This window comes from Amblyomma maculatum, chromosome 1 (genome assembly GCF_055883805.1).
Source record: "Amblyomma maculatum isolate TAMU_Amacu chromosome 1, ASM5588380v1, whole genome shotgun sequence".
NCBI classification, from domain to species: domain Eukaryota; kingdom Metazoa; phylum Arthropoda; class Arachnida; order Ixodida; family Ixodidae; genus Amblyomma; species Amblyomma maculatum.
This window is the reverse complement of record NC_139344.1, coordinates 251422711-251448563: the sequence shown is the minus strand read 5'-3', so window position 1 is coordinate 251448563 and position 25853 is coordinate 251422711. Positions and strand designations below refer to the sequence as shown.

The 25853-nt window shown below is 48.0% G+C and overlaps 2 long non-coding RNA genes across 4 annotated transcripts in view; both read left to right on the top strand.

The window, feature by feature from the left end:
* Positions 1-25853, top strand: part of LOC146206220 (uncharacterized) — a 100925-nt gene that overhangs the window by 58658 nt on the left and 16414 nt on the right. The window lies entirely within an intron of this gene.
* On the top strand, positions 20424-21339 carry LOC146206222 (uncharacterized). Its single transcript, XR_014703248.1, has 2 exons — positions 20424-20749; positions 21197-21339. It is a non-coding gene; the product is annotated as an uncharacterized LOC146206222 (long non-coding RNA).

Here is a 25853-nt window from a genome sequence, read left to right as displayed (position 1 = left end):
CGTATCCCAACTCAGTGACAGCACCAAAGGGAGGCGGGGTGTGCCGGTCGCCACCCCAGTAAGTTTCCGGTGCACTGAAAAATTCGAACCGTGATGAGAACCGTGAGAAATTATGACTTTCGTTTCAGCATCCGCGGTATTAAGACATCTTTCGGTATCAGCCCTCTAGCCCTAAGACGCAACATTTCTCGCCTATGCCTGTTCCATAACCTGTACCACAACTTCCACCATCTCCGTGATTCTCTACTAGTTCCACCATTGCGCACATCATCTCGTCTGTTCAACTTCACGAGCATCCAACGCTTACATGCATCTACTAACGCCTTTAATAAGTGTTTTCTAGCAGCCGCAATTCAAGAATGGAACCAGCTTCCCGAACACATTATTGTAATCATGACCGATTCTTCCCTCTTCCTTTTTACTTCCAGTGCCTCCTTCATTTGAATTGTTGTATTTAAGCATTCTGACTTTTTGTGCGTATGTTTAGATTATGAACTATTGTTATCTTCATGTGTTACCTACTCCTACCCCCCCACCCCCCCCTTATAATACCCCACCCGGGGCCTTTAAGGGTATAATAAATGATGAATAATGGTGATGATGAGAATGGTTGATACGATAGTGCAGCCCTCGTTTTCTAACGGTGGTTATGTACAGCTCACAGCGTTGCGTTTTTTTTTTATTTGTGTTTATGAGGAAACTGCAGGGGTGCACTTAAGTCTGCTTACATGCAGACAAGGGAAAGCATTGCGACTTCCGTGCAGAGATTTCTAATGAGCTCTGCGTTTCGCTGCTTTATATCGTTACTTAGTTACCGTTTCTATTGGTCAAATTAGGACCAAGTCAAATTTTGGGGGTAAAGGGCTCAAATTTTTGGCGTGGCTCACCCGAATTTGGAAGTCACCAGTGAGTTCGCCATAGTCAAATAAATTCCATTTTTGGTCAATTCCGGACGAAGTAGAAATTCCGAGGATCCAGTGGGGCCAGATATATGGGGCGGCCCACCTAGGACGAGAGTGACAAAAGTTAGGCGATGTTATAAAATCAAATGTACCTTTCCCAGTAAATAAATCCTATCTTGGTCCTGACCGGACTGATAGTATCTCTAATAAATAAATAAATAAATAAATAAATAAATAAATAAATAAATAAATAAATAAATAAATAAATAAATAAATAAATAAATAAATAAATAAATAAATAAGTAAAATTAGTATGCCCATTAAACTTTGCACCCGAATTTCACATGTTCGCGGCCTTGAACTGAGCGTTAAAGAACTTAGTATGTGCTTCCGCTGCGCCAAAAAAAAAAAAAAAAAAAGAAATTAAGGGGATGCTGAAGCTTAGCGTTAAGATTAGACGCGATAACTCGTTAACATCTTTGATTCATTCCGCGATTTTTATTTTATTCATTTAGAATGGCTTTGGGGGGATAGGAAGGCGCGCAGTGCCAGTCTCACTTCTCGCTGGACACCTTCACTTACAATTAACAACATACAATTGGAGACACGCATGTCCCCAGTTCGAATCTCTGTCGCAAACAAGCCTAGCGGATGGATGCTGTAGGCGATTCCTCTACCCACGAGGGACACACCGACAGGCCGAGGCTGGACGCGAAAACAAAGGGGTTTTATTCCTCACATATGACGGCTCTGTGGTTGACTACTGAGCAACTTCGACTTTTTCGTTTTTATTATTTTCTGTTTACTGTGAAAAATATTGTGGGGTAAAAGCCCCATTTAAAGTGAGTGAGACTGAAAATGCCAGCGTGAAGTAAGGCTGCGCTGGGACGTTTTGCATTGTAATTACTTGTGTAACTTAACTGCGCATATTTAGATATTTTTCTGAAGCACTGCAATTGCCAGTGACAAATAAACGATTGGCCCCTCATATATTATCAGTCTTTCGATTGGTTGGTGGTGTCATCGATATCCCCTGTCTATCATAAGTATCGGAGTTTGTCGACATATCTCAGAATATTTTAATATCTCACTGACCGCTCTTGTGTCGTCTGAGTAGGCACTCACAGAGCTGATAGCAGTATCAGTATGTGGAATAAGGCGTTGAACGAAGGGCAGCTATGCTGGTTCATTTTTAAGAAATACAAAAACAGCGAAGGAAACTGAAGAAATTTCGCAAAAGAGACTGTGCGCTCTCTTTTTTTTTTTTTTTTTTAATTTTCTTCCACAGTTTCTCCCTTGCTACTCAAAACGAACGTACGTAGCAGTCTTTACTCGTCAGCCGTAGTGGTGACTCGGCCATGTCAGCGGCTGCACCCATAGCTTCGCTTCCTTCCGACGCTGCCGCCTCGTTGGCGTTTACTTTCTTGGTATCGTGCTAGTTAGGCCGCTTCAGGTACGAAACAGTTTCGCACTCTCTGTGTGGGGCGATATCGCTTAAGTTCAGGTCGGTATTCGCCTCGAGAACTTCGTTGTCTACCTCAAGAACTGGATCTATGGCTGGTGCAAAGAAAGCGACGGCTGCAGCCAGGGGTAGCGCGCCGGTAATCACAGAGTCTTGTAGGGCCCTACGCCCAACTTCACAGGGCACCACCGTGCCACGGCTACCCAATGGAATCGCACAAGTGCGAGTTCACTGTGCGGCCGTGACAGTGCAAACTGCAGATGGGGGCTCTACTGCTCAATAATCAAAGTTGTTCGCACGCACGGATGTCGATATGGCGCACTTTCGCGGTGTAGGTTTTCGTAATAGCCGAGCTTAGCGCAGAATCCAGCCATTCGTAGACCGCTACGACGTACGAATACTTTGCTCCGGTTCGTGCCCCGTGTAATTCCAATCTCTCAACGGTAGGGTCCCGCAGCTTATTTCTCCTCACTGTTTGTATGCCAGCGAGTCAAACAGAAACACACGCCCAATGAAGGCGGGAAATAATTACGGAATTAAATATTGCGAATGTTGCCATACCCCAGCATTTGACATTGCCTCTCACCTTGTTCACTGCTGGTTTTACGGCTACTTATAATAAGCTCACATAATGCAACCTATAACGGAACACACCCCTATGGAATATGTTAGTAATTTATTTTATTGTTGTGAATTGTAATAAAAACGTTTAGAAAATATGTTATGGTGGATTATAGAAAAGCTGTTTCGGCGTTCGAAAAGGCAACTTTAATCCATTGCGCCGCAGAAGCGATCGGAACAGCGGACTTTAAATTCTGCCTCTTCATTTTAACAACATTACTGATATTTGTCTCACGGTGACGCTGTTCACAGGACCCTACCGTCGAGAGAACGGAAACATACTCGCGCCTCTAGTTTGATGGTGCCAGCTGCTGACCCCATTTCACTGACCGCGTAATGTTGGGATATCTGTCCTATGGCTTCTAGATTTCCAAATTTTACCTTTGTGACATAGACGGGATATCGCGAAGAAAGTCACACAGGCATTTACACAGTAGTAAGCAGCCCGTTGCTCGCAAACAAGGATATGTGCGTCTTCAGGTGAAGTAAGGTTTTCGGACACCAAACGAAAGGTATAAAAGAGAAGCACAAAAACATTGCTTTACTAATACGAGCGAAAAATAGGAAGTCAAATATTTTTACAGTGACAAATATTTCCTCAGAATGGGCTACTTCGACATCTCACTGCCAGACCCTCTCGTGGCTAAAATCAGTAATACTGTGAAGAAAATTATAAACTATACGATATAAACGTTCCGAGTGTATCGGATGTGGTACCGATTACCACTGTATTCTTCCTGCGTTCCATCCGACGCCCACAGCTGGAGGCCGTGCAGCAGCTTTGCCGTTCGCTGTCGGAGAGGTGCCGTCCGGTTGGTGCACGATGCCGGCTAGCGGCGGCTGTTAGGGCATCGCGCCGCGCTCCCCTCTGGAGGAGCTACGGTGCAGACGCATTTGAACAGCAGCAAGGACAGCGCCATCGATGAAGCCCCTGGTGTTTACTGCGTTGAGGCTGCTTTCGTCACGTCCGCACCAGATTACGATGAAGACAAGTACAAACGACGATCCGGTTTTGAACTTCTGTCCAGTTGGATCAAGTCACGATCATGGCCGGGAGCCGCAGACGAGACCCCCACACCTTCTTGAAGCGTTGGGTTGTCTTATCCATCCTCATCGTGCTGGGACTGTTCACCGTCGTCTATTTCCTCTTGCACTGGTGCAGGGCAGCTGCAGAGTCCGATCCACTACTAGATCCCAGGCTCAACCCAGACATACGGGTCAATAACATAAGGGTGAGGATAAACTTCTGCAGATGGCTGACGGTGAAGGCCGCCGGGCAGCTGAGGAAGTGGCTCTGCACCGCCGGGGCCCCTTGGTGTTCCGTTTGACTTCCGGAGTCGGTGGCCTCTTCGATATCTTCTCACCGGAATCCTGCTCTTGTCTGCCCGTGCTGTGCTCCAAGAAAACGCTGATCGTGTCGTCGGGGCGAAAGATGAGCCTCGACGTGTCGTCCACTATGCACCGATCTTCGTGGCACTTCACGCCAGGATCTGGCCTTGCGTGTTTCTGATAGAAGTCGCGCCTTTTCTTCATCTCTCTTTGGTAGAGACCAGGAACCAGCTTGTAGACGATGTCCTGGAGAGTGTTGTGCGGCCGGATGTAGTGCACCGGCACGTCGCAGATGGGGCACATGTTACTGGTGTCGAGGCAGCACACGATGTACACTCGGTAGAATGAATGCAGGCACTCGACGATCGTGGTGGCATTCACTAGGCAGCCGCCGCAAAGCACGCATGAAATAACGAAGTTGAGGTCAGCCAGCGTCGCACCCGGCATCGTTCGATTGGGGCGCCTGCATCGTGCTATGCACGAACACGCAGTGATGCCCACACCAGCAGCAAGCACTTGCACAGGTGCAGCACGGCCATAGCACGGCGCCAAGTTGCGCAATTCCCACAATAAGCTCAGCCGGGGCTGCTTCCTTTCCCATCTTCGGTGGCAAACGTCACACGTCGCGAAGATGGCTACGCGTTCATCGTTACACGATGCGGCTGTACTTCGCTCGGCGGTCCACTTGGTGTTCAGGACACTGCTCTTGCTTGTAATGTTTTCTGGTGACGTGACGCAGATCGACACAGCCAGCCGGTTCGACTGCATCGCAACGCGCGATGAGCTTCGGTTGTGACTCGGGAACTGAGGAGTCTCCGAGATGACCATGATGCCGTGTTGCTTCGTTGTACTGGTGATGGAGCTGTAAGTGAGGCCCGACATATCGGGCCAGAATCCTTCCTAGACGTCGGGCGAGCGTGGCGATGGATGGTCCTGGACCTCTGGTCGGAAGCTAGACGGTGTGCCGCTGCCCGTCGCCATTACACGTTACGGTGGTGTGCTCGTAGATCGCCGGTGACGCTCGCTGGAGACATCCAATAGCCAGGACTGCCACCGGCAAACAGGCCAGTGCCGTGAGGAATAGCCTTCAGCTGAGCAGGGTGTTTCAGTCTTGATCGTTGGATCCCCGAAGGCTGCCCGACGCCCCTATCAGAACCAGTTCTCGTGCGCCTGTTCGCGTGGCTGCTTGTTCTCACGTGGCCGCTTCGTCTCGACAGCCCGAGGCACGCGCTGCTCGGCCTGCTACCTTTTCTTTGGCCGTGTGTAATGTGGTTTCTTTATTTCAGTAAAACGTCTTTTACCTGAATAGTGTAAACTCATCTGGTAGTAAATTATTTGGTGGACACATGCGCTCCGTGCCCTCAACTGTGCTGATTAGGCGCTTTGATTTGATTGCGGGGCCAACCATTACGACCATAGGCTCTGTAACTAAAAGAAGTTGTTCAGTTAAAGAGCCTACAGTGTCAGCCGACGCGCCTGCAACTGCGCATGCCGGTTACATTTCTGCTTCATTCTCGTCCTCTCAGTTCACTAGTTAACTTCTTCTTTGTCTCTTCATTCCTTTATTGCTTTCCATTTTTTTGGCTTTAAGTTAAGTAACCATCTTCGACAGGATACGTGTATCATAAACATGAGGGTCCGGGATTTTAAATATATTTTGTGTGTGTATTGTTTGGTCATTCTTTGTTTTGGTTGCCAACGCACCCTCTATAGAGAACATGGGAGAGTAAAAGCGAGTAGTCTATGTCTAGGCGTTGAACTTATTGGTGTTTAAGGACTTGAAAATACAGCATACTTTATTGGGTGAATAAATGTTTTCCCAGCGATGCTTGAGTGAATGCAGCTACTTCTATACATCATGCGTGAGGAGCAGACCCTCAAGTTGCGTAGCTTTGCTGACAGTACTTCGACAGTTGGCGTTTGTCAGTGCGCAATATTTCTTAGTAATTATACTAGGTCATTCATTCTTTTTAGATACGTGATAACGCTCCTTCTTTTGTTGGTCCTATCCGAACATGCAACCATCAACAAGAAATAGCATATCAAATATCAGGTTAGTTTTAGCCCTGTTGTTAACTGAGCATTGTTAAGTAAAGTAAGTTTTGATTCGAAAGTACGTGTGCAGTTTCATCCCGCAAATAGGACGACAAAAAGATCACCTCAATGTTGGAAGGCAAAGAAAGAACACGCGACCAGTTTCGTTTCGGTATGCTTCGCGTTTCAGCAGAGGCAGTCCAAGTTCTCGGTTTGTAGGGTTTAACGTCCCAAAGCAACTCAGGCTATGAGAGACGCCGTAGTGGAGGACTCCGGAAATTTCGACCACCTGGGGTTCTTTAACGTGCACTGACATCGCACAGCACACGGGTGCTTTGCTTTTCGCCTCCATCGAAAAGCTGCCGCCGAGGCCGGGATTCGATCCCGCGTCCTTGGGAACAGTAGTCGAGCGCCGTAACCACTGCGCCACCCCGGCGGGGTAGTCCAAGTTCTCTTCACACGAAGTTGATGCCTCGGCAAGCGATTCCTTACTGAAAAATTTGTTGGAAGCACTTAGATACCTCTCGAGTGCGGTACGAAGAAAGCCCTTATGCGACTCGCTCTACTCATTTGCCGGATTTGATCTCATTTGCTTCCTTTCTGTTTGCGTTGTTTTCATTTGTAAACATTTTTTTTTTTACCTAATTCGACACAAATCCGGCGTTTAACGCGATAGGAACAGTGGCCCCGTGTCGCAGAAAAGCCGGTGTCGGCGTTGTGGTTGTGAGACGAAAATCAGAAAGTAAAGAAACAGTCGAATGCGGTTCCTTCGTTGTGCGAGGCGACCACGCAACTACTCCGCTGCAGAACTTTTTTTTTTTCATTTAATGCCGGACTTTGACAGATATCAAAATACATTGCAAAAAAAAAAAAAAAAAAAAAAGAAAGTAAAAACCGCCAACTCCTACGACTATGGCTTTGTCACGCTAAAATTATCTAAGCGCAACCGAGGGCTCTAACCTTGGCAACCAGTCCCGGAAAAATATCTGAGTTTTCAATAACTCAGTAAACTTGTGAATAATTTCATGAAAGTGCACATGCGTGCAGGCCGCGCATCCACAGAACCACATTGCTTCTCTCCAAATAAAGGTGCACCTATATAATGTACGCGTTGTCTTATTATGACTGTCAGCTAATGTTTAGGTGCTTTATTAGAAAGAAACTAATCACGGAAGTAATAGTTAATCGAGTAGCAAAGAACATTTCCGCATTGCTTACCTGCGATGCGGCGCTCAAGGCAGGAGTGAAATTTCACTCTGCACTAAAAAATCAAATAAAAAATAAAAACGAGTGGAGAGTAATGAGAAGTATGTCGTTGTGAGGCGGAACGGCATGAGAAGGGGATGCGAACTGGGCCCAACAACTCTATCGTGTTGAACTGAGGCGAAGCTTAAGCGTCCTTCAATCTTTTTTTTTTTTTTTCTCATTTTGGGAAATCTCACACAGCCTCAACGTATTCCGCCGGATGTGGAGTCTCATCCAAATTTCTTTTTTTGACCCAAACTATAGGCCCTTCAATGATGTTACGTATAAAATACTCTTGATTACACATTTTTCATCTAATTCAACACAAATCCTGCGTTTCTTAACTAATTTTGCGCTTTTGTGCTATTTCGACGTCCGAACTGTTGACGCCCGGCGATATTTCGACACAGGATGGACATTCGTGGCTGTAAATTAATTACCTAATTAGTCTAGTCATAGAACTTGGCTTCTAGGTTCATTTTTGTCCTCATCTATGTTATACAGTTATTCTTTTTCTTCTATATTTATTTTATGAAGTGCTAGCAGCGCGGGCGCCTGGAAAGGCTTTCGCCTTAATACTAATCAGAATCAACGTTCAAAGCGAAAGTATCCCCAGTTTACAAGTTCACTGTCAGTCTATGAGAATGTTCTCTCACATTCAAATATGGCTGTAGTTGGAGAGCCGAGCAGTAGCGACGGGTGTACGATATGACGAGATGAGCTGATCGCGCGTTCGAAAAGCTTGAATTTCGAAGAAAGGGTTGGTGCAGCAGTGATTCCCGAGAGATAATCTCCGCAGAGCACACTGTCATCATGAGCGATGGGGTCTGCCTCTGAATTCCTCGGTCAGTTTTAGGTCGGTTGCGCCGCGCGCGCTCCTCAGTGACGCGGCCGGCCGGTCATTACCCAGGAGAATCATGTCGGAGAATATACGGAGGAGATGCTGTATCCTCTCCTCTATAAGAGGTAGCTTGTGACAACTGGAACTTCCGTGCTATTGCAATGGCGGCTTCCTCTGCAGGCCCAGGCGAGTACTTGTTTGGAGGGAGAGGGAGTGTCGCTTCGTCAGCCGTGCATGCAGCATCCGCCCTTGCCCAGTCCGGCTCATATCGTTGGTGGCTTCACACGAGTTTTGCGGAGCTTGTCATGGTAGGATAGGTGCATATTTTTCTGGAGTGGCTTGATAAGCAGCTCTCGGTGGAGGTGCAAGGGCTGGTTGACGGTTTTGTTCGTAGCTTGTCGTAAGTCCCCACACCGTCCAGTGAAGGTTTGTGTAAGTGTTCTATTGGGCCTGTTGTGGTACTCCATGAGCTCCCCGATCGGGTTGTGGACGCCCATGCCCGGTAATCTGTCTGTGAGTGTATTGAGGGGAAGGTGAAGTGCGGCCTTGTATTCATTGCGGATCAAGGCATCAAAAGCTCTGGAGAGAATAAAAGCTAAGCTGCTTTGGTGCGACGAAGAGGAAACGGGTCGAAATTTTAGGCGAATTGTAGCGCATGGCGTCCTGTGAGGGCAGATGGGGGGTTGTGTGATTATGATTGCCTCCCATGTGATGCCCTCACTTAGCACTTGTTGAAGCAGTCCGTAATTTGTGTGAACGATTCGTCACCCAGATTATGGAGCATGGAGTTTGAGATCTGGTCTCGACATGGTGTGGAGTTGGTTCGGAGAATCAGGAGGGCCTGATGCGAGTGTGGGTCGAGCAAGAACGGTTTTCCGCACAGGTACAGCTTGTACCACTGCCTCAGCTTTTTTGGACACTCGGTCTAATTTACGGCCATCTGGCCCCTTCGAGGAGGACACTGCTCGACCCCCTGGGCCGCGCCAGCCGCTCCAGGCTACTGGAAAACCTCGTTTCAACGCCGGAGCCTCGAGTGGCGAGAAGGGAGCGGTATGCGGGCGTGCACTCAGTGAGCGAGGGAAAAAGGAAGAAGGCGCCAGTGGGACGCAGTCGCTAGACGAACCTTGTGTGAAGAGAACGTGTTTGAAAGTGCTCCTTTTTTAACTCATAAAGTCAGTTGTTTGTTTATCGGGTTACTTTTATTCCTCAACGACAACGTATTCACGACAAGAGAACAAAAGCTGGTGCCGAAATCCGGAAAGAAAGCGAAGAAATTTAGAACAAATAACTGTGGATATCCGCCTTAGTGTGGTCTTTCATTGCAACGAACAAGATGTCTACCCAACGTTTCCACATGAAGTCGTCTCATCCCCTGGTTATCTGAAGTAATTCCGGCGATTTACAACGACGCTGGCTCAACGACGGAGCACCTCTGCAAAAAACGGAAGGTCCTGTGCACTCAGGTTACCAAACTTAAGTTACCTGCACGTTCGACTAACGTCTGTTCGTGCTGAGCTAAACGCTGCGAACAGTCAGTTAGAGGAGACACTGAACAATGAGCAGGCCGAGACAGAGTACGAACAAGTTTTCGAATGCAACGATCGAGTGGTAACCATCTTGGCAAAGCTGCAATCGTGTATCCCCAACACGACTAGAAACTCACCAACTCATCGGAAGAATAACGCCGCCCAGACAACGACCAATTTGAATATTAGCCTACAGCTGCCGAGCTGGAGCTCCCGAAATTCACCAGACATCGACATGACCGGCAGCCCTTCTGGGAGGTGTTTTAACAAGTCGATAAAAAAAAAAAAAAAACTGTCATCTGTTTACAAGTTCTAGGTACCTGAAGGCATCTAGCTGTCACCGCCGGTGACGCCGCCGCTACACTCGCCAGAGTTCCATCGACGGCACGATTCTACAGCGACGCCATAGAGCTCCTCAAGAAACGCTTTGGAAACGAAGTCTTGAGCTTCTAATCCAAAAAGCACAAGAAGAATCTGACTGATGCCCAGCCAGTTAGTTCTTCGGACAATGTATGCGGACTTCGCCGCCTCTACGATGCACTGGCTGCACACACCAAAGGCTTAGAAACAATGTGCCGAAAGCAGGGCTCCGACTGTACAACGAGGTCTGCCAACGGACATCCTACTCGAATGCAGCTGCAAATGAATCATCGAGGCTAATTTCACGGGCGGGAACGAGGAATCGACCGACGGCGTTTCGGGAAAGCTCGAACGCAAGTAACAAAGGTACTGACTTCCTTTTCACGACTCATTTCTTTGCTTAAATTCAAGGTCCAAAGCCGAGAAAATTTGGCTGTCTTGAAAAGCATGGACTTGACAAATGACTCTAAAGAAAGCAGAAAAGATCAACCGAAGCCACCATGGAAATCGAACAAGCCCTTGCCAACCGCTACAACCCTGCATCAAAGCACAGCGAAAGAAAGTTGTTTCTTTTGTGACGCCGAGGAGCATCCGACGCAGGAATGCGATGCCTAAAAAAAGCATGGACGAAAATAAACGGTTTCTACAAGCTGCAGGAAGGTGTTTTGAACGCACGCGAGGAGGGCATCGGTCAAGACATTGTAATGTGCACATAAAATTCATGAAGTGCGGGAAGAGACATGCTACTGCAACTTGTGGTTCGTCTTACTCGGTCCCGTGCAAAAGGGAAGCAACTAACGGAGTGACTAACGCGCAAGTTAGCCTTGAAGCTGCCTCAGGAACAGAATCCGCTCCCGCGAAGACTATCTTACGCCAAATGGCGACAGTTAATTGCGGTATGTCTTGAAAGCCTGGGCGCAACTGCGAGCCCTTCTCGATGGTGGAAGCCAACGCTCATAACTATCTGAACGTCAAAGAGACTAGGATGCAAATTTCTTGGCGAAGAAACGCTAACTGTCGCACTCTTTGGCAGCCACCAAAAAGAAAGAGTGTTCCTGAGAGTAACGGTGGGAGTAGAAAATAAGAGGGGGAAAACACACAAACTAGAGGTTCTGGAGACACGTCGTTTGCGATCATTATATCCAAAAACTACCCGCGATATTGATGTACAGGCTGAGAATGCTCGCCTATAAGCCCGTCGATTTCAGTAACGAAGAAAGGCCTGGAGACATTCCGCTTCTAATAGGATCCCATCATATTTTGGAGCTAACGACCGGCCGATCCACAAAGATGGACGAAAAACTGAGAGCAGTTGAAACGGCTCTGGGTTGGACCATTCAAGGACCAGTTCAGGGCATGCGCGAAGGACCGTACTGCATGCAAACGGTCGCCCTGAGAACATCGGTAATGAAAAGAAACGCAACTGACATACGAAATTATGGACCTTAGAATCGATTGGGATAAATGGCAGTGAACAAAACACCGTAACAAAAATGCTGTTGGGGAGGGTTTTTTTTTTTTTTTTTTAGCTCACAGTGCACATGAAGGAAGATCGTTATGAGGCCCTTCCATGGAAACCTGTGACAGCTTTGGACGATAATAAAAAGGCATTGCGCCTACATCTGCTCACACAAAGTCTACAGAAATCCCCAGAGCTATTCAATGAGTACGATGCGGCTGTAATACAGCACATCGCACTGGATATGGTGGAGCTGGTCTAGACGAATGACTGTGGCGCAAACCCTGTACATCACATGCCGCATCAGGCTGTAATCCGCGACGCTCACAAGCTGCACGTTGTTTTCAACGCCGCATTTCACGATAGGTGAGCAAAATCTAAATAACCTGGAAAGTGGACCAAATTTAACGGCTGACCTTGTGGGCATACTGTTAAACTTCCGAAGGGACAATGCATGTAACTCTAGTAGCGGACATCGAGCAGGCTTTTTTGCAAATAGCAGTCAGATCGGACAAAGACGCCCTGCGCTTCTTGTGGTATGAAAAGAAGTCTGAGGCAGGTGGACCCCTTCCATCAATCTTGACATGACGCATGAAGAGAGTCCCGTTCGGAACGACTGCCAGTCCGTTCTTGCTCTCGGCCGGTCTCCAACATCACCTAAAGAGCGCAGATGAGCAGTTCCCGATCACTGCATACCGACTGCAACGTAGCCGTTCAGTCGACGACATACTGATCGGAGCCACAGTGAACGTGTAGAACGAGTTTAATGCAATTTTCGAGGCGGCCTGAGTGCATTTGCACAAATAGGCATCTAACAGTGAACAGCTGTGTCAGGTTTTCGAGCAAGACGCGAAGGGAGCCAAGCCTTTTGGCTACCTCACGTGGGAATTAAGTACGGAGATGTTAATCTTCTGCCCTTGCACCGACAGAATCGCCAAGACAGAACCACCCACTACACGATACGTCCATGCGAACCACCGCGAGGATTTGCTATCACCTAGGGTGGCTATCCTCTTTCATCGTACGAGCCAAGATGCTATATTCCAACAACTTTGGCGCCTGAACATCGGATGGGATGAAGCTCTGCCCGAGGGAATTGCGGCGGAGTGGTCAAATTGGACTGGCGAACCCCCGTGCCTCCCCGATGTCAAGGTAAACCACGATTCTACAGAGCAAAAGCAAGCAGAGACGCAGCAGCCAGTTTGCATATTTTTGCGGATGCGAGTCCACTGGATTACTGAGCGCGGTTGCATACCTGACGACAGATGAAAAGAAATCCGAGGTGATATTTAAATATTTTTTCAAGGACCAGGACGCATGCGCCCCCCAAACTAGCAGCAGTCTTATGCGAATCCAGATATACAATTTCACTATCATGCAGAAGCACCGATGGCGTGCTCACGCAACTATCTCTTTTTCTGTGAATGTGATATGCTTCAGATAAATCCCTGGTTAGTTGGTCCTTTTGCCTGTAGATTATATTAGTGTTTTGTAAAAAGAGGTGTGCATAGTTTCTTACCAGGGAATTTTGGATCATTATTTAAAGGTCAGTCCCTGTAGTGCAGTTAAATACCGTAGCAGTCTGGGCAAGTCAGCGCTCGTGTGTCCTTTGTGTCTTCATTTTGTCCTCGTCCTTCTCTGCGCTGTATTTTTCCATCTGTAGTGCAGGGCAAGGTTCGAAGACGGGGCATTTTTCAATGATGTATTAGGTTGGCGTAGACTGGTGTTAATACATTTACTTGTTTGGCCTAGTACCTCTTTCCGCAAGAAAATTCAATGTCATACATCACGCCTTCAGCACATGATGCGAACTTAACCTAATATTTTATTTTACACGACCTCCTGTCGCTTATTTTTTGTTGATTCTTAAACTTCATTCTGTTCACTATGGCACATATCTTTGCAAGTTTTTTGAGGGCTGAAAATACCACAATCAACACCATATCTTGATCCTATGTTCTTCAACCTGTGAAACAACCGGTGTACATACGGTATGACCACGTACCTCTTTCTACTTCCCGGCTCCTGTGATTGAGAACTATCGACCGACTTTAGTTTTCTTAAAATTTTATTACAGGCAAGCAAGGTTACTTGATCCGGATATGCTGCAAATCTTAATCTGTCAATCTGCTGGCCAAAACTACTCATCATTTCATGCACACCTGATTTAAAAAGGGCAGACCCCAAGCACGCGACAGCTATACCGCATTTAACCAATTTTGACTGGGCTGATTTGTAGCTAAGTAACGGCTTCTCCGAAAGCTGCCGGAAAGTCCAGCATACATGATCTATCTTTAATACTAACCTGAAGTCCAAAAATTGCAACGCGTTGCCGCTCTGTACCACGAAAGTAAACTTCAAACCTTGCCCGCAACTATCAATGACACCCAAAATTTCACCAACCTGTCCCATTAAGTCCCCCTCCTCAAAAATTAAATAATCATCAACATACATAAAAACCTGTTTTGCACATACCCTCAAGTTCCCGGGTTCCAACCCGACCACGGCGGCTGCGTTTCGATGGAGGCGAAACGAAGTGGCGTACGTGTGCTGTGCGATGTCAGCGCACATTAAAGATCCTCAGGTGGTCGAAATTACTCCGTAGCCCTCCACTACGGCTCCCCTTTCTCTCCACTTTCACTCCCACCTTCATCCCTTCCCTTACGGCGCGGTTCAGGTGTCCACGTAGCAAGTGTGACAGATACTGTGCCTTTCCCTTCCTGTGAAACAATTATTATTATTATTATTACATACCCCCAAGCTACTTTTTATTGCCCTATCTACATAGCAAAGGAAAATATTATTTAGTACGGGTGCTACTTTTGAACCTATGCACACCCCCGCGTTTTGAGCATACAGTTCACCCTCCCATTCCACAAAAGTCGACCGCAAATAAAACATTAACAGTTCCAAAAAAGACTCATCAGACACCCCCCCAATCCGAAATAAACCCCTCTTCGATCATCATTATCAATCATTATACAATTTCTAACATACTGCAGGAGCCTATCCTGTGGAAGAGAATAAAACAGATCTTGGACGTCAATGCTGAACATTCCACTTGAACCAGGGTTATAACGCTGCAAACACTCTACAATGGCCACTGAATTAGAAACTAAAAAAGGATCAACTACAAGCGTGTCCAAATATTTCTGCGAAAAACCCGATACGGAGTGTTGCCAAGAGGCGCGTTCCGTAACTATGCATCTGAAAGGAACTCCCGATTTGTGTGTTTTTGAAGAAAAGAAAATTTCTAAACAGTTTCTCTCTGACTTGTTAACTGATTCCCGAAGGCGTTCCAAATTCATTTCCTGCAACAACCTCAGAGCTTCGCTCTTTTGCCTATTAACGTTAAGCCGGACTTTTCTGAAGTTTTTTTTGCGACGGCAGTCCCTGCTTTTTCTGTGAAACTATTCCCTGGCACAACAACAAAATGACCTTCCTTATCTGAAACCAATAACCTCAAATCCTCAGATGACAGAAAATTCACCAACGGGGTTAAGCTGTACCCCTTCACGGGCCCCCCCAAACATGCAGCAGTCTAATCATGCGAATCCAGATATACAATTTCACGACGCCATCCGGAAATGACGGGAAGGCAATAATCCTGGGAGACAGGCTCGTGCCGGATAAGTTGCAAAAGGTGCTGAAGCAAGGCCCGAAGATTTGTGTACTGCCCACCCTTGGCAAGGAAGAGAAGTTGTCTCTTAGAAGGACAGTGTCTCGCCAGGCCAGAGAAGATTAACAGCCGATGTGCGTGGTTGATTGTGTGGAGGCTATAAGGGGACTGAGAGGGGGGGGGGGGGGGGGGGCTGTGAAGGGGTACAGCTTTGCCCCGTTGGTGAATATCCTGTCATTTGAGGAGTTGAGGTTATTGGTTTCAGATAAGGAAGGTCATTTTGTTGTTGTGCCAGGGAATATTTTACGATTCGCCACCACCATGTGCGACAACCGACGCTCCCGCAGCGCAGCATCAGGCAAAGCAGCGAGCGTTTCGGCCATTTCGCCGCCGTCCGATCGGCCGCCCAACGCTTCCTCCCGCGGGCGTGTCTCGGCACGCCGAGGTTGCACGCGCCGAATGTGCGTGCGTGCGTCTGTATGCAAACGCTGGCCAAGCCCGGCGCTCGAGGGAGAGTGCGTCGCCTTCGTCCGTCTGCTGGAGGTGGAGATTTCTGTCGCCCACCGATGATTGAGTCATCTCGTCTTGTTCGGACACGAAGTCTCTCCCTTTCCCTCTGAATTGACAAGCATATAAAAAGCAGCGGCAGACTCCGCTGAGACAGGGCTGTTCCTGGCGCCACGGGGCTGGGACGGTAGGTCAACGCCGCTTGCGGCGGGGGCTAGCCAGCCACCGAATGTTTTCCTGTTGTGGGCCATCATTGAACCCGCCACCGCTTAGGTGGTTGACGACGTCTGTTGCGGCGCGCGTCTTTCTCTCTCTCTTCTTTTTCTTTCTTCTCTGTATGGATCCATGTATGGATCCGACTGCCGCGCGTGATCCAAAGTGTGAGGTCGTCAGCATAAATGCTGTGATGTAGGTGGGGGATGTCGGCCAGTAGCTTCGGCAGGCCTATCAGTGCGACGTTAAAAAGCATCGGCGAGAGTACGGCGCCTTGCTGCGTGCCACGGTTTCCCGGAGAGATGATGGAAGGATCTCCAGTGCCGGCTTTAAGTTGCACTGTGCGGTCGGTGAGAAAGTTTCGGATGTACGCATACATATCCAACACCGAGAGCTTGAAGTTGTTGAAGAATCGCTTCACGGAGGACGTTGTCGAATGCCTTGGCAACATCGAGGCCGACGATGACTTTCGTGTCTAGTGTACGTCTCATGACTACCTGATGATGGAGAAGAAGCATAATGTCCGGGGCCGCTAAATGAGGGCGGAAGCCGAACATTGTGTCTTGTAGAAGATGGTTGTCTTCAAGGTATCGTGAGAGTCTGGTCTGGATAACGTGTTCCATCAGCCTCCCAACGCAGGACGTGAGAGAGATGGGACGGAGGTTGGCCAAGGTTGGTGGTTTGCCCGGCTTGGGGATGAGGACTAGATTGGCGCATTTCCACTCTTGAGGGATGGTACCGCTGGCCCAACATTCTTGAAAATAGTCGGTAAGAGCATGAATGGATTCGTCTGCTAGATTCCTAAGCATTTTATTTGAAATGCGGTCAGGGCCGGCCGCCGAAGTCGTCTTGAGGCGATAGAGTTCTGCTCGGACCTCCGCAAAAGTGATTGGAGCGTATAGACAGAGATTGTCCGCGCCCTGATAAAAGGGGAGGTTGGTTGTTGGTTCAGGGCGGATGTAAGTATTTATAACCTCTTGTTTGAGCTTCTCTGCCCGTTCCTTCATGATGTTGTATTACACTTTGTTTTTTTAGAAGACGCCTCGTCTTTGCTGGGACCGCTGTTGCCGTCCGCCGAGCCACGAAGCTGCCAAGCCAACGCTACCGCGATGGGGTCGCGACCCGCATCTAACAACTGGTGGCAGCGGAGCGATACCCAGGCGCAAGCCGAAATCTAGCAACGCAATCGGTGCTTCTGCATGATACTGATATTGTATATCTGGATTCGCATGATTAGACTGCTGCTTGTCGGGGGGGGGGGGGGGGGCGCATGCGTCCCGGTCCTTGAAAAAATGTATAAATATCACCTCCGATTTCTTTTTCATTAAACCTTCAGTTGTAAGTCAGCGCTTGTCCGTTATTCTCTTTCTCTGTCTCAAGTTGCGGGGCCGTTTTTTGATTTTGCAGTGCACCAACTAGCTCAGATTTCCGTTCTTCTGACGTTGCTGACTTCCTTCTGCTCGACGTCATACTCCGCCGTGGCGCTCCCCGTCAACTACTTACCGACTGTGGCCGCTGCTTCCTTTCCCGAGTTGTTGACGAAATGCTCACTGACATGCTCACCATGTATGTATCCGACGGTCACCGCCACTGGGACATTAGCCTGCCATTTGTCACCTTCTCATACAACTCTTCGCGCCATGATGCTTCTGAGTGCTCTTCATCTTTTCTTTGTAAGAGACCTCTTACTGCCCTTCGACTCCTTGCTTCCTGCAACTGGCCCCGTTACTACTTATGCCCGCAATACCATCGCCCGAGCCGATGCCGCCCGCCAGATTGCTCGTCACAAGCTCTCTGCCTTCCGAGGAGCTCAAAAACGCCGCTACGACGCTCACCACCGTGATGTTCACTGTCCTCCCGAATCTCCAGATCCAGGAACCAGATCACGGCATGAATGTGCCATGCTCTGGCTCCAGTCCGGCTCCGGGGTTTGTGAAAAATTTCTGCCGCACTACACAGGTCCTTATCGTGTATTACGCCCAGTGACCGACTTAACCTATGAGATTACACCGCTCCGCCAGTATATAGTCACCGTCCGCTACACCCACTTCCGGAAGAGCGCATGTGGCCCGCCTTAAGCCGTATTATTCCCACTCCACACCGCTCCTTTTGCTGAGGGGGATATTGTTACTGTAGGACGCGTAACCGGCGAAGGGGTTTGCTCGCAAAAGGTGACGACCGAGGAGCGCGTGAACGATAAGTATTATTTTAGAAGACGACGTAAACAGGATGAATGCTGGACGACACTTGAAGTCTATGCGCCGAGTTCCGCCCATCGTAGTGCAAGTCTCAAGAAACACTTCCCCTTAAAGGAACACTGTAGCGGCTTTCAAATGTACCAATACTATAGGCTTTTGAAGTAAATTATTTGTTGATCATGCCTGTGAAGTTATTTTTTCGATTAGGTATGCATAAAACACCTGCGCAATCGTCGAATGAAAGCACGCAATTCAAATTTTCCGCGCCCTACGCCACAGCTACAGAGGAGGAAAGCGAAGGGAGAAACCTCGCTTCTCCGTCCTGTCGTGACGTCACCGCGAGGAGCCGGAGGCATTCAGAGCCAACGGAGGGGGTTTTCGGCGTGCGCTGTTCCTCGTTTGGCGTGCGTTGCGGACGTACAAAGGACGTCAACTAGTGTTGTGCACCTGATACAACACCGCTCTGCATGTGTTTGGATGCACGGACAGCTGTGGACGCGACGATGTAATCTTCCATTGTAATAAAAGCACGCGGCGCAATGCGGCGTTGCTGAGAAGAGAGATAAATTCAAGCCAACCAAAGGAAACATTTTACTCGAAGCATTTTTGTAACTGTGACTACATGCAGTTTGTTTCTAATGCGAATTCTATAGGGCTATGACAAAAAGGCATGGCTGAACCAGGACGCGGTTCCTTCTGTTTCCTTGTACAAAACAATCGGGACCGTCATCTGCGATCCGTTCACTGACTGCAATCTCATGATGGGACGGTCAGACAGCATTGGCGCATAGTTCACGTGTCTCGTTTTTTTTTTTTTCGTTTTTTTTTTCTTTTTTTTTTTTTTTGCAAGAGCTTTGCGCAGCGGCTTCTGTGCTAAACATGGGCAACTCATCAGTAGCACGCGCTGATGATTTTTGCGAACTAGCACTGCTGTGTCGAAGCTAAGTTGTGAAGACTGCGAGATCTTTTTCAGCGCGGCACGTGCCTGATATGTTCGTGGAACCATTATGGGAGCATTATTAGAAGATAAGGAGTGTGTTCACATGCATGGCCTTGCGAATTTGCAACCGTTGCTGCCTCATCATTTTACATAGCCCTGTCTTGTTTGGGGATGCACATTAAGTTGGAAATGAAAAAGACGAAGCTCTTGTAAGAAAACACATTTCGGAACACGGTTTTCTCATGAAGGTATTGGTGCGGAGGAGCTGCAGCTTGGCTTTCAACATACGTCAGCCGTCAATTCACTAAGCGTGTATTGCGACAGTACGATAAAAAGGAAAGGCTTTCAACGTCTGCTAAATGTCGTATGACTCAAGCAGCATTCTGCGCGCATTTGACTTGGTCTCCAGCACAATGGCCCTGTCAGTGCCTCGTATGCATTGCAGAGGTCCGCAATCGCGCTTCGCTTATTGTTCATTTGTCTGCCCTAGCAAAAAAGACCAATAGGGTGCGTTATTGGTTTTATAAGAATCGGTATTGGTTCTGTAGGTATTCTATGTGTTTTATCGGCATTTCTATGAGACTTATTCAGAAACTCATAAATCTTATAGACTGGTACATATTTGTCCTATAGGCAATAGTATTGGTTTCATAGGTTTATCGGTGGGTTGTATAAGAAAAGTATCAGACCAGTGCAGAAGCCCATACATCTTATAGGCTGATACATGCTTGTCTTGTAGACTACTACATATTGGTTCATGTGTCTGATACATCAGTATGCCTTTGTTTATGGGTCTTGCATGCAGGATCAGTACGTTGGAGATTTTAGATCTTTGTCATTGTTTCCTTTTCCATCTCGGACACATCCCCAAAACTCACGCATTCATCCCGTTTATTGAGTGTTGCCGTAACGTACAATATTAGCCGCAATAACAATTGAGAACGCTGCGCGCGGTCTCAACAAACTACGTACGGTTGGAGCCGCAAGACGCGCGACGCTGTCGCTACTGGATCACTGAATGAAGATTGGAAAGCACGCGGATATAGCACGGTTCTGTCGGGGCCCAGCTCAGTCACAATCACCCACATGTGCAGAGCAGGACGGTGAAATGGATTGAGAGGCGCGCGTCCAAGCAACTGCAACGCAGCAACCGCCGCTGAAGCGAGAGGAGTCGACAACGAGCACGCGACGACTACGGCTTGAGCTGCCGAGCCGACGCGGTAGCGCGATGCCGGCGGCGCTTCGCAGCGGAGAGGTAGGTTTCCTTTCTCTCACTCCCACTCCCGCGCAAGCGTTCCCGTGCTGGCCTCTCTCATCCTCCTTTCCACCTCTCCTCTGGGCGCGCATGCGCAGCTCCGTAGAGGCATTGGCGCTGGCGCGATCGCTGATCGGGCGGGAGTTCGGTCGGTGCCCTGTGTTTATAAGTTTTCGCCGATTTTCGGGGTGCTTCTCGAGGATATCAACGTTCCAGCGCACGTTCAGCTTTTGATCAGGTGCGTGTGCATCACTTGCAACTTCGGGCTGACGTTTATACTTTGTCAGTGTATGATGTGGCTTTGCGTTGCAGAATGCCGTTGCCTGCACGCCAACAAAGGAATTTGAATCGCGCGGTGTGATATAACCCAGCGTCGAGTTTTAAAGTTGTCGGCACGATTTCTTGAAAGTATTGATTAAACATTTTAGCGTTAATCTGTTTTCGAATATCTTGCGCACTGTGTTTAAGTGGCAGAACCTGTGGTGAGGCGCAAGGCGGAAATTTCGTTCAGCAGCTACCTCGGCGTTCAGTAATGGCGGCGCCTCTCCTAACTGCCTCCGCATGAATACGCGCGCAATCGCGCTTGCCGGTATATGTGTGGACCGATTTTTTGAAGTCATGGTGGTGTCGCGTTCTTGAAATCGCTTATTTTTCAAGCTGTAATGCAATTTTTTATTTCTTTCAGGTGCCTTAGCATTCGAGAGACTACATCATCGGGCCGAAATCCGCAATCTTGGAATCGAGGGCTACCTGGATGCAGTCAATGTTTGGATTATGTGCCAGTATGCGTTGCCGCTGTCATTGTGAATTAAAATGTGTATACATGCACCTGCTGCGTAACTCATCCCGAGAAAATGGAACATAGCTGCCCTCTCCTTTCAGGTGTCCGGAGAGGTTAAACACCCGCAGCTACTCGATGAGACCAATATTCCGTAGGGCCTACAAAACCAATAGGAAGCCTACTGGTTTTGTAGGTCTATCAGATTATTGACAGCTATGGGTGTACTAGCATTACAGACCTATCAGTTTATCAGATGCCATAGGACCGATAAAACCATAGCCTATACGACCAGTAAACAATTGACCTATAAAACCAATACTCCAGTAGACCTGTAAAACCAATCGGCTAGGATACCCATAAGACCAATACTCTGGCAGACCTATAAAACCAATATCAATAATCTGATAGGCTATTAGTTTTCTATCGGATTTTTTTGCTAGGGTGGTGGTAGCTGTGTACTGTTTCACCCTTTCTATAGCATTCTTCGTTTCCCAATTTGTACCACGACTGGCATTCAAAGCAGGATTTGGTACACCAAGCTTTGGGTTCATTTTTCACAATGACCTTTCGGACGGGGCGAGAGGCCTGAGACGGAGGTAGAGGGCATTGTTCGCTGCTCTTCTTTCCCAGGAAAATGCGGGCCGAGGTTTCGCTGAGGGCCATGTAGTTTCTGCTAATAATGACACATACTACTTTTCAAAATGCCTCACTGTAACCAAAGCAAGTTTTCATGCCAAATCTACACAACGGAAGTGCTGCATCGTTTGTGGGCGTATCTGACGGATACATGCGGTAAAAACCCCGATGATCATTCGTGTGGAAATGGCATGCCATAATGACATTTACAAAGCCGCAGAGAGCTGCGATTAACCCAGCGCAGCGAAGGAGCCGCATCGGCAGCTTCCCCGCTCCTCAGAATGTCGTCACGCGACGTCTTGTTTCATGAATGTCGCATTCATGAAATATTTTCTGCGTCAGAATCAAACAGTCACGACGCTGTTTAACGTGTACGAATGTTCCGACTTGGTGCTGCAGCTAGCGACCACAATATTTGCGTGATAAATAAGCTGCAGCACGCCATTCCACAAATACAGGTAGTGAATGGCATTTCGCAGATAGTCGAGAAATTGCGGGAGCTGTGCCAAATCCAGAAGAAGCAGCGTGCGTACAGACCAACGCTTCCCGGCTGTTGTCTTCGCTCCTGTTCGTAAGGCCGACCAGGAAACTTATTTGAAGAAACGCGTTTTCGGGAAGATTTTATGGCTGGTAGAGCACCCCGCGGAACAACAGTCGTTTTTAGACATGACCCAAGTCCTAGTTGAACTGTTGAAGCGTATGAACCGAACGAGGGCGATTTCTTTTGACTCCATAGAAACCCAAGGAGAAAGGTCTCCCGGGAGCCTCGCCTGCATTTTGTGACGACGCTGCCAGGTGGCGCAACCTCCACAAAGCGCGGGGCGTAAACAAATGGACGACGAAAAAATTGCATCTGACTGAGCCGAAACGTCAATATTAAATTTCATTTTACTGGTCGGCATCTGTTTTTTCGAAATGTATTTCCCCTGCAAGACGGGATTCCGTCATACTCTCGACTTTATCTGATTCAGTTAAGTTGGCAAAAATACATCCCAAAATATATCTGCATAATGTCGTGTGATGTCGCACCAGGCACTTCCGCCTGATATGGGCATCGTATTTTGTTCAGCAGGCTGCGAATTTGCGGGGCCAACGCCGTCCGGTACGAATCCAAGGTGGAATTATGTGGCGGTGTGTATACGCACCGGATAGAATAAGACTCTCGATGCCGACTTGCTGCCCGGCATGACGACGTTCACCACGAATTATCTCGTTTTATCGACCATTTACAACGAAGGTTTGCAAGCATATTGAGGTCAATAAAAGCGTGACAGCTGCACGGGTATACCGTCGAAGCTTGCCGTCGTTCTGTAAGATTTAGTTCAAAGTGTGCGAGTGCAGAATGCCTGCAGAATGTAATAAATGCAGCTTCCAGAGAAGATTTAGGCTGGTGTATGTAGGGTGCCGGCGCATAATGTTTGCAAATCCAAAGAATTGCAGTTATCGCCGAGCCAGTCGGAGCTGGGCTATGAGTATAGATAGTTGCGTCCTCCTGTAAGCTTTTGAACGTGCACGATTAGCAATTCCTCAAAAAATGTCCGATGATACCGCTTTCTTCGTACGCCGCGCATTTGTTCAGCCCTATAGGATAAGGTCATATCTGGTCTCAGTGGTTTAAAAAACAATTCCTTCAGACCAATTCGTTCCAACTTAAATTCCAGTAGTCTCAAATTCGATATGTTACTTAAACCAGATGCACCTGTTACGATTTCCACCTGGGACGGGCGGACATATGCCAGCAGATGGCTGATCTCAATCCGGACTCGCATCGCCCATCAGACTTCAAGGTTTTGTGGGAAATGTAAAGGCTTGATCGTTCATGCAACGTTGCACAGCTTCACCGTCGAGTAAACGTCTAGGCTACTGCGAGGCGCGTATCAGCTGCTGGTAAACATACCGCAAACGACCGTCAACCAATGAAGTTCATATTTTCTGGCCTGCGTTCAAGTGGCGACCGCATATCTACTTGTACGTGGACGTCGTCAAGATTCTTTCGAGTCCTCACTTATGTTCCGTGGCAGCCAAACATTTCGATGCTTCTCAGAAAGCAGCTCTTAGCTTCTCTGAGCCTGGGAGGACCTGGAGACCTCACTGCAGTCAGCAGACAGGGTCAGGCAGAAGAGGAGGAGGCGTAGGAAACAACATAATTCAACGCATTACTAAGCGTCAAGAATGTCCTGGGCCAGAGTCACCAAGGCCAACTGATCATTCAGCTGGTCAGATGCTAATCAAGCCCGCCACGTTGGGGGAGGCGGGTGTGGAAAGTGGGGTGATTGAATTGCGACAGGGCATGAAAACAAGCAATGTTCTAAATTTGCATAGTGTTCGGAACAATTTGGGCACGCGGGGGAATGTCTGATTTGGTATAGAAACGATTTGGCAGGAGTAAGCAGTGTATTTAGTTGTATGCGTCTAAAAATGCGTATTTGCGTGGTAGTGAGAGGTTTAGCAGGAAGAGGAAGTGTACGAAGAGTTTCTCTAATGTTGTCATAGTGAATGTTGATTTCTTTCCCCTCCTTTCCTCCTCGTCTTCCTCCTCCTTGATTTCTTTTTTGTAGTGAAGAGTAGTGTCCCACGTGGGTGGATAAGGCCAGGGAATCCCAGGCACCCAGTGTTGAAGTTCGCGGGCGATGCGATGTACTACCTCATTGCCTAAGATTCCAGCGTGACCATGCAGGAATCCAGCTCAGTGTGAGTTTGGTGAGAGCTCTGTGCAGATCATCCTGCAGTTCTTGAGGAATGCGACCCGTATGAATGGCGCGTATAGCCTGTATTGAATCAGTGTATATGGTATGTTCTGAAGGGTTAGGGGGTGCTTGTGCGAGGTCTTGAATACTGGCGACTCTTGGCAGGGTCTCGAGAGTTGCTGTAGGAGGAGGATCTATGTAAGCACCGAGGGTATGCGTCACTTCATCGCTACAGCTCTTAACTGAGTAAGCAGCCGCCCCGACGCTAGTTCGGAATGCATCTGTGTAGACGATCGTGGAATCTGTAGGGTGAACATGATTTGAAACTCGAGCGGAACATCTACTTGGGTGAGTATCGGGGACGTTTTCTGGAATGGGGTTATTTTGAGGTTATCCGGGATCGAAGAAGGAGGGGTAATTATAGGGATGTCGATAGGTTTGAGCGCAACCTGTATTAGTATCCAATGTCCTTGTTTGGTGCTAGAAAGACGTGCCATTTGCCGGTCTCGATGTTGTTGTATGAGGTCTCCCAGGAGCAAGAACAGCCCCGTAGAGTATAGGCGCTCCGTGGACGTATGTACAAGGACGTTAAGTGCAGCCTTGTACAATATATGAAGCGCAACCTCAATCTTATGTCTTTGGCGACAGGTTAGAGTAAGGTAAGGAATTGTATATAAAATTTTGCTAAGTGCAAATGCGTGGACAAGCTGCCTGACTTGACCCTCACGTAGCCCGGCGTGCTTATTGGCTATGCGGCGAACTAGATGCGTAAGCTGATTGCAAACTTTAACGGCTGTAGATACATTGGCCCGGCTAGTTGACTCATGGATATGAAGTCCAAGGATCCGGCAGAACGATACACGAGGAATGGGGTGACCTGCCACCATGTGAGATTGGTTAGCTGGTTATGTTGGCGTTGATAGCGAGTTTTTGCAACCATGCAGCAGCAGTTTGGTTTTTTCAGGTGCTGGAAATAGCCCTACTTTATCAAGATAATTAACGACTGCATCAATACCTTGCAGTAGGGTCTCCTCTACTCCTCCAGGAGACCCAGAAGTGCACCAAAGAGTAAGGTCGTCTGCATAGAATGTATGTTTTAGGTTTGTGATAGACGCTAGAATACGAGATAGGGGAGCCATTCCAAGGTTAAAAAGAGTGAGTGACATAATAGCGCCCTGAGGAGTATCACGTGTGAGGGGGAAAGGATCAGATATGGAATCGGGGAGACGGAACTTGGC